Raw genomic sequence first — 7,500 nt, forward strand, 5'->3', positions numbered from 1 at the left:
CCATCCCAGATGTGGCCCCCCAATCCCCACCCTGGATATGCCCCATCCACCGTTACCACAGTCCCCACCGTGGATATGCCCCATCATAAGCCATGGACTTCCATAGCCCCCATCCTAGAAGTGCCCCCACAGTCCCCACCCTGGATGTGCCCCATCCATCCTTCCTACAATCCCCACCCACCATCCCCACAGCCCCAGGCCCTAATGTACACTTGCTTTGGCAAAACTAATTTGCATTTGGTCCTGCCAATAAAGCTTATTTGATTTGATTTGATTTGATTATATACATACATATATATACATACATATACATACATACATATATATATACATACATACATACATACATACATACATACACATACACATACATATACATACATACATATTTACATACATACATATATATTTACATACATACATATACATACATATAATATATACATATAATATACATATACATATAATATACATATACATATAATATACATATACATATAATATACATATACATATAATATATACATATACATATAATATATACATATACATATAATATATACATATACATATACATATAATATATACATATAATATATACATATAATATATATACACATATAATATATACATATAATATATATATACATATAATATATATACACATATAATATATATACACATATAATATATATACACATATAATATATATACACATATAATATATATACACATATAATATATATATACATATAATATATATATACATATAATATATATATACATATAATATATATATACATATAATATATATATACATATAATATATACATATAATATATATATACATATAATATATACATACATATAATATATATATACATATAATATATACATACATATAATATATACATACATATATATATACATATAATATATATATACATATAATATATATACATATAATATATATACATATAATATATATACATATAATATATATATACAATATATATACAATATATATACAATATATATATATATATTATATATATATATATATATATATAATATATTATATATATACATATATATATATATATATATATACATATATATATATATATATATATATATACACACACACACACACACACACACATATATATATAAAATATACACACACATATATATAAAATATACACACATATATATATAAAATATACACACATATATATATAAAATATACACACATATATATATAAAATATACACACATATATATATATAAAATATACACACACATATATATAAAATATACACACACATATATATATAAAATATACACACACATATATAAAATATACACACACATATATAAAATATACACACATATATATATATAAAATATACACACATATATATATATATATAAAATATACACACATATATATATATAAAATATACACACATATATATATAAAATATACACACATATATATATAAAATATACACACATATATATATATAAAATATACACACATATATATATATATATATAAAATATACACATATATATATATATATATATATATATGAAAGGTTAAAGGGAATAACAAATGGGGTTCCCATCAAGTAAAAACGGCCACTCAGTATGACATAATGGATAAAGAAGAGAAGAAAACTGAGTTTCATGAGGCCTTGCATACTCAAAGACAGATGCGTCAATATTAATCATAAGTTATTTATTAGAAAACACAAAATAGGGGCACTGTCATGTAAAAATACATATAAAATACAGACAATGTTTGGAAAGGGAACGGGAAAATCCCATACTAGGACCTCAACAACATCCTATTGTATTAGAAAGTATTGGCTCCAGTTTTACTATATAATGGTGTCCCAACCAATCAATATGCAAGAAAGAGCCCAGCAGGGCACACATAGTAAGGGAACCATAAAACCTTATACATTACTAGAGCAGTGCTTACCCATATATGTTGTCAATATGGATGTCGTGTCAGTGGTCCAGGTGATGGTGGGGGAAGCCCCGACGCGTTTCGCAGACCAGCTTCCTCGGGGGGCAGTGTGACCATGTATAGTGGACCCCATGTATATATAGTGTGGTGGGAATGATGTCTAATTGCCGCCGTTTGTAGCGCCGCATGCGCTGTGACGTGTCCGAGTCCCGCGCGTCACTTCCGGAGCTCCCAGCGGAAGTGACGTTCACAAAGGGACGTCACCGCACGCTGGACGGAGCTTCCTCAGCACGCGCGAGATCTCGGGCAGCACAGGGCACGCGAATCACGTGCGGCCATCTTGGATATTGGCAGATCCATATATGGGTAAGGAGCACTGCCCACAATACATATAACACTGCAGTTGTAAGAGCAGCATATTCTACAATTTATAGGGAGATACATTCATCGGAGCACAGTACTCAAAAGTACCCTGACCTGGTATATGTCCGTCATCATCCTTAAGGATATGTCTAAAAATACAAGTGTATATAACGCTGAGTTTGATCACCCGACAGGGGCATAACAAGTAAGTACCCCATAAACATCATGTGTCAAACAATGATTTATTTGATACTACAGGTACAGAGCAAACACCTGCTCAATCAAGGCGGACACAGACCAGAAAAAAGAGAGATGCCATCCCATCTTCCAAAGAAAGAGAATGGGTACATATATAGACATATATTTACAAGGGTGAATCCACACAATACTATCCATCCCCGTCATATATCACCTGAATGGGGCACGCAAGACGGAGAGGTAGCCATAATTATAAACATATATATACCATACATATACACCCATATATATATGCATGATATTACAGTAATACAATAAAACACAGAGTCACCCAATGCACATCATAGATATTTCAACCCGATACAGGCACAGGACCAAGAGAAGTGCATCACTATAGAAAAAGGGGAGCCACAAAGGGCTACCTCAAAAATTGTCATTTGACACCGAAGAATAGTTCATTAGGTGAGTCGTACACAGTCATGGTCCTGTGCTAGATCGAGCGAGAATGCAAAGAAAAAGGGGGGGGGGGGAAATTTTTTTAAAAATATATATAATCTTCTATGTACATGAATTCGTGTCAGCGTGTCCTCCCAACATTTCAATTCCATACTACTTAACTCACAAACATATGTAAGTCAATATTCCATATCAGGAAGGAGACGCAGACACAAACCCACAAACACAGATTACCCCCACATATTAACATCAATTAAAGTACATCATTTATTGATGGGTCTGTGTAGAAAAAAGGGGATACATATACAACGGAGGAAATCCATGGTCGTTATTGCCACACAAGGCACGATCCAACGGAGAGAAGGTCCAGGCACAAAGATTCGCCAAAGAAGACATCCTAAGGTGTTCACTCACAGGGGTCCAAGATACAGGTCACATCTCATAAAAAGGAAAGAACGGAAAGGGAAAAGTTAAAAACACATAAAACTAAAAAAGCGGAACACACACAATGAACCGCTCCCAGAGAGACGAAGAGCAAATTACAAAAATGAAGAGAAACTCATCTTCTCATTTAAGCCAATGGGTGTCATGGTCCCAAGTCTGACAATCCAGTTACATTCACGTTGAGAGAGCATCCTGGTGTAGTCGCCACCTCTTGTCCCCAGATGAACCACGTCAATACCTCTCACCCTAAATTTCCCAGGATTACAACCATGTTCTAACTTATGGTGTCGAGGTAGGGTCTTCAGCTGGGGATCATCGAGGTCAAGGTCAGCCGCCGCCAAGATGCCTCTCACGTGTTCTCGCGTACGGAATCTTAACTCGCGAGTGGTAAGTCCTATATATATTCTGCCACATCCACATGTGGCATAATATATAACATTGGCTGTGCGACAGGTAATATGGTGTTGAATCAGGAATTCATTTTTGCCGTCCGCTGATGTGAAGGATAATGCCTTCACCATATTGCGGCAGGCAACACATGTCCCACATGGAAAGAACCCTTTTAACGGTTCCCCCCCACCAAAAATGCGAGGTATTGGAGCCACATAATGACTCCGAACCAACTTATCCCGCAAGTTGGGTGCACGCCGAGATGTTATTAGAGGACCAGATGGTAAAAGAGCCCCAATGGATGGATCTATTTTCAAGACACCCCAATGACGTCTTAATATTGTACACATCTCCTGCCACCGATCATTAAGAGTAGAGATGAAACGAACAGGCGGGTGAGACTCTTCTTTCTGTTTTGATTTAGGAATCAATAAATCAGTACGTAAGGTATTCTGAGCACGCCTGAATCCACGGCGCACACTCCTCTCACTATACCCCCTGGATTTAAATCTCTCCCGAAGATCTTGGGCCTGTTCTCTAAAGAGAGTATCAGTAGAACATACTCTCCTAGCCCTCAGGTATTGACCTATCGGGATTGCAGAGACCGTGGAGGGAGTGTGCGCCGAAGACGCGTGCAACAGACCGTTTACTGAAGTTTCTTTACGACATATAGTCGTTTGGATAGAGCAGTCAGGATGTATCATGATTCGAATATCTAAAAAATCAATACATTTTTCATCACATTTAAAAGTAAGTTTAATGTTCAAATCATTACTATTTAAATCATGAATAAATAAAGAAAAATCTGAAAAAGTGCCCTTCCAAAAAATCAAAATATCGTCAATAAAACGGAGCCAGCACTGCGCATGGGATACGGCGGGCACGCCCTCGCCAAACACCTCCCTCTCCCAGTATCCCAGGAAGAGGTTTGCGTACGAAGGCGCGCACGCCGCGCCCATCGCAGTGCCCCGCTCCTGTAAAAAGAAACGATCCTTAAACAAAAAATAATTATGTGTCAAAATAAAAGAAAGTAATTCCAGAATTAATTCGACCATTGATACATCCAGACTGCTCATCTCCAAGAAGAATCTCACCGCCCGAAGTCCATGTTCGTGTCCTATCGAGGAGTATAGTGACTCGACGTCAACCGTGGCCAATATAACGTCAGGGTCCACAAAGATCCCATCTATCTGACGCAGGACGTCCATGGTGTCCCTGACATAGGAGGGCAAAGTCTGAACCAGGGGATGCAGGTAATATTCAATGAACCTGCATACCGGCTCAGACAGCCCCCCAATGCCAGAGACAATGGGACGCCCCGGGGGGACCAGGGGGTCTTTGTGGACTTTGGGGAGCAAATAGAATGTAGGTATTTTAGGGTCCTTTACTAGTAGTCCATCCATGATTTTTTTGGGGATAATCCCTTTTTGAAAAGCCAGGTCAATAATTGCAAAGAGATCCACCATATAGCTGTTAGTCGGGTTGGAGGCAAGGGAGGAATATGATGCTTTATCCCTCAGTTGTCTGAAGGCTTCCCGTTCGTACATCCTAATGGGCCAAATTACCACATTTCCCCCCTTATCTGCCGGTTTGATGACGACCCCCGGCAGATTTTTTAATTCCCTTAAAGCTTTCCTCTGTCCAGCCGTCAAGTTATCCCTCCTCCTAACACTGCCATCCAAAGTTTTCAAATCGTTGGCCACTAATTTATGAAAAATCTCGACGGCTGGGCACAGGGAAAAGGGGGGAAAAGTGGTCGACCTCGGGTAGATGGATTTAGGGAAATTGCCTCCAGACGTAGAGGGGGTAAAATTACCCTCTATTTCATCCAAGTCCTCCAATGCCTCACTCTCTGAAGTATCGACATTGGTTCTCTGTGGGTCCTTATTGGCGTGCAATTTCTGTAGAACCAACTTGCGGGAGAAAAGGTTCAAATCTTTCAGTGCAGTAAAGTAATCAAACGTACTTTGAGGTACAAAAGAAAGACCAAGCTCCAAGACTTCAACCTGGGGCTTGGAAAGTGTGATATTAGATAAATTAATTACCTCTAAGGTATTATTTTTATTTCTGCTCTTCTTGTCAAGAGATTCAGGGGGAGTAATCTTCCGCTTAGTAGCTGCCACCATAGGTTGTCTAGTTTTGTTAGGGTTCCATTTGCTGACAAAGGGAGTCATAAAGCCTCTCTTTTCTGATGTATCGTCATCCATTGATGAGAGGGAAGATATAGAAGGGGATCTGGTTTGATTGAGGGATGGAGGAGGTCTTCTCTTTTTTTGAGGGTGCTTCCATCTATAGACAAAGTTGTTACGGTAATCCCCCATGTCTCGTTTATACTTTTTTGTCTTCACCTCAATTATATCTTTCTCCCATTTTGTAAAAGATCTCTCCAAATCCATATTAAGTTTACTAAGGGAGTCTTCAGATAATTTGGCAGACAGGTCTTTCTTAAGATCCTCAATCTCCCTCTCTAATTTAGAGAGTGTTTTATCATTCATTTTAATCAGCAGATTCATGAACCCTTTAGAGCATTTTGTGGCCAGATCTTCCCACTCCCTCTTAATCTCCTCATCCTCTACATTAAAGGAGGGGAACACCTGGACTCTCAATCCACGGGGTATTAGCCCCTTGGTAAGGTAGCGCTCCATGAACGCTTTGTTCCACCATATCCTAGTTTTTTGATTTAGTGAGAATTTGAGTCTCTCAATAGAACCGTCCGTCTCTCTGGAATTCTGCACATCAACAATTTCCGACTCTTCACCAAACACTTGTTCCAACTTACTCTGCCACGTGTTTTCACGTGCAGTATCCATTTGTCCCTTTGAAAAAGCTGTGGGTACACACAGTATAAGAGTTAATGAAAGGTTAAAGGGAATAACAAATGGGGTTCCCATCAAGTAAAAACGGCCACTCAGTATGACATAATGGATAAAGAAGAGAAGAAAACTGAGTTTCATGAGGCCTTGCATACTCAAAGACAGATGCGTCAATATTAATCATAAGTTATTTATTAGAAAACACAAAATAGGGGCACTGTCATGTAAAAATACATATAAAATACAGACAATGTTTGGAAAGGGAACGGGAAAATCCCATACTAGGACCTCAACAACATCCTATTGTATTAGAAAGTATTGGCTCCAGTTTTACTATATAATGGTGTCCCAACCAATCAATATGCAAGAAAGAGCCCAGCAGGGCACACATAGTAAGGGAACCATAAAACCTTATACATTACTAGAGCAGTGCTTACCCATATATGTTGTCAATATGGATGTCGTGTCAGTGGTCCAGGTGATGGTGGGGGAAGCCCCGACGCGTTTCGCAGACCAGCTTCCTCGGGGGGCAGTGTGACCATGTATAGTGGACCCCATGTATATATAGTGTGGTGGGAATGATGTCTAATTGCCGCCGTTTGTAGCGCCGCATGCGCTGTGACGTGTCCGAGTCCCGCGCGTCACTTCCGGAGCTCCCAGCGGAAGTGACGTTCACAAAGGGACGTCACCGCACGCTGGACGGAGCTTCCTCAGCACGCGCGAGATCTCGGGCAGCACAGGGCACGCGAATCACGTGCGGCCATCTTGGATATTGGCAGATCCATATATGGGTAAGGAGCACTGCCCACAATACATATAACACTGCAGTTGTAAGAGCAGCATATTCTACAATTTATA

The 7,500-nt window shown here is 38.7% G+C and overlaps 1 protein-coding gene and 1 long non-coding RNA gene across 3 annotated transcripts in view; both read right to left on the reverse strand.

The window, feature by feature from the left end:
* The window catches only part of LOC142303305 (RUN and FYVE domain-containing protein 1-like), a 341,419-nt gene that overhangs the window by 105,592 nt on the left and 228,327 nt on the right, over positions 1-7,500 (reverse strand). The gene's annotated exons all lie outside the window — the stretch shown is intronic.
* Positions 1,728-7,500, reverse strand: part of LOC142303306 (uncharacterized) — an 18,151-nt gene continuing 12,378 nt past the window's right edge. Inside the window, exons 2-3 of the long non-coding RNA XR_012753005.1 lie at positions 6,609-7,500; positions 1,728-3,433 (exon numbers count right to left, since the gene is read on the reverse strand). The exon at positions 6,609-7,500 is cut by the window's right edge and continues 1,021 nt beyond it. This is a non-coding gene — a long non-coding RNA (uncharacterized LOC142303306). The remainder of the gene's footprint in view (positions 3,434-6,608) is intronic.

The sequence above is a fragment of the Anomaloglossus baeobatrachus genome, chromosome 4, assembly GCF_048569485.1.
Source record: "Anomaloglossus baeobatrachus isolate aAnoBae1 chromosome 4, aAnoBae1.hap1, whole genome shotgun sequence".
Taxonomy (NCBI): domain Eukaryota; kingdom Metazoa; phylum Chordata; class Amphibia; order Anura; family Aromobatidae; genus Anomaloglossus; species Anomaloglossus baeobatrachus.